Below are 2205 nucleotides of genomic sequence, written 5' to 3'. Positions count from 1 at the left end.
TTTTAGTAGAGACAGAGTTTCTCCATGTTGGTCAGGCTGGTCTTGAACTCCCAGCCTCAGGTGATCCACCCACCTTGACCTCCCAAAGTGCTGGGATTACAGGTGTGAGCCACCGCTCCTGGCCACCAGTGTTTTTTCTGTCCTCATGCCACAGACCTACTGCAGAGCATTGTCACTTTTTAGCTGCCTCCAATCTTACTCCCCTGCAGTTCCTTTCCTATTTTGCTTCTAGAAGATTTTTTCTAAGGGACCATTCTGATCTCACACTCTCCAATGCAATGGCACCTACTTCCCTGGTTCCCCTGCAGGAGATGCAGGACACAGATCAGGGGCCTCCCTGGCCTTGTCCTTGGTCCTTCTCCACTCTGGAATGCTGCATTCCAGTGCAAGAGTCAAGCTCAGAGCTTGACCAGTCATTCCAGTTTATCGAATTGGTGGATGGCAGATCAATACAACACATGGTCTCCTGGGCCATCTCAAGCTCACCAGTAACCTGTTTGCCTGGCACTGTCTTCCCCATCCCTCCACCACCTCCTGCAAATTCTGTGCTTTCATAATGACTGCTCTTCAGCTGCAGTATCCGTACTGTGCTCCTTTACCAGGCTTGCTTCGACTTAGCCTACAAAATGTAGCTTGGATGTCGGCCCCTCCAGGAGGATTTCTGTGGCCCTATGCCTCTCTCCAATGAGATTTAGATGGCTTTTTTTTGGTTCTTTCCCTGGAACAATCTCTGCCAGTAGCTAACGTAAAACTAGGCTGTTCATTTCTCCATCTGGCCACCAAAGTAGTAGCTCATTGAGGAGACAAATTATTTTTTGTCTCTGTATCCTAAGTGCTTAAACACAGTATCTAGTATAGTTGGTACTCAAGAAAAATTAGTGATTCAGTTAATTATTTGGTAAATAAATAAATGAGTATTCCATTGAATGCAAGATCCTTAAGCACAGCATAGTGACAGACGGATGAGAGATGACAGCCTGAGCATCCTTAGTTTTGCAGCTTTGCAGGTCACCTTATCGGAAAGGAACTTCCTTGCATGTTTTAGAATTTCCTCCTTCAATGTTCATTCCTAGTGTTGATATACAAGAACAGGGTCGGGTAGCTACTGCTTCATAATAATCTAAGGAAAGATACTTTAGAAAAGACCTTGTGATCCATAAGACAAGTGGTTTCCCATGCCCTGGAGGAGACTCATGTTAAAGTGGATTGAACTAAAGTCTGACCTTACTCCCATCTCTTAAACCCTAAAAGAGCTATGTGACTCTGCAGCTGTGTCAAGCGCCAGGGTGCAAGCAAAAATAAAACACAGCTCTTGTCCGTTAGAGCTTTTCATTTTGACTGTGGATAGCTTTTTAAAATGTTACTTTCTTTTTGTGTGGTAATGTTTTATTGTATATGTGAGTGTATGTGTATATTGGGCTATGTGCAGTTTGTATTGTGAATGGTTTAGAACTGTTGTCTGTGTTTCTCTTGGAGAACAGTATTGAAAACTTGATTTATAAAAGTTTTAAAAATATAAAGAATTTTGTTCCCTGTCATAAATATTGCAGTTATTTTCTGTTTGCCCTTTGTCTTTCTAAAGGCCCTTCCCATCCTGTGATGTACAAATATTTCTCTATTTTTTCTAGTACTTTCAGTTTCATTTTTCCTCAAATAAACCTCTTGATTTCATTGAGAATCTGCTTTGTATATGGTATGAAAGAGGAATTCAATTTTTTTCTTTCCAGATGGTTAGCCCATTGTTCCAACAGCATTTATTAAATACTCTACTGCTTCCACTGAATTTAGTATTTTCCTTTTTATATCTTCCAATGTGTCTCTTCTTTTCCCCTCCTGCTAATGTATGACAGTGCCTTTATTTTCTGGGTTAAAAAGCCATAGCTAGTTACTTTTTATTTCTGAATATGAGAAATCACACAGTGTAGAGAAAAAGCACCTTTGACCTTTCAAAGAAGTAGTCATAAGTAAGTTATCTATTGCAGTAGTCACTATGCTGTTGTTCAACAAATATTCCCAGCTCTCTCTGCCTTTTTAAGACAGGATCTTGCACTGTCACCCAGGCTAGAGTGCACGGACATGATCGTGGCTCACTGCAGTTTTGAACTCCTGGGCTCAAACAATGCTCCCACCTTAGCCTCCTGAGTAGCTGGGACTACAGGTATGTGCCAACACACCCAGCTAATTTTTTAATTTTTTTTTTTTTTT

At 41.2% G+C, this 2205-nt stretch overlaps 1 protein-coding gene across 2 annotated transcripts in view; it reads left to right on the top strand.

Moving 5' to 3' along the window:
- The window catches only part of GSDME (gasdermin E), a 62199-nt gene that overhangs the window by 5960 nt on the left and 54034 nt on the right, over positions 1–2205 (top strand). The window lies entirely within an intron of this gene.

The sequence above is a fragment of the Cebus imitator genome, unplaced genomic scaffold (genome assembly GCF_001604975.1).
Source record: "Cebus imitator isolate Cc_AM_T3 unplaced genomic scaffold, Cebus_imitator-1.0 Scaffold45, whole genome shotgun sequence".
Taxonomy (NCBI): domain Eukaryota; kingdom Metazoa; phylum Chordata; class Mammalia; order Primates; family Cebidae; genus Cebus; species Cebus imitator.
This window is presented reverse-complemented; position numbering and strand designations above follow the sequence as displayed.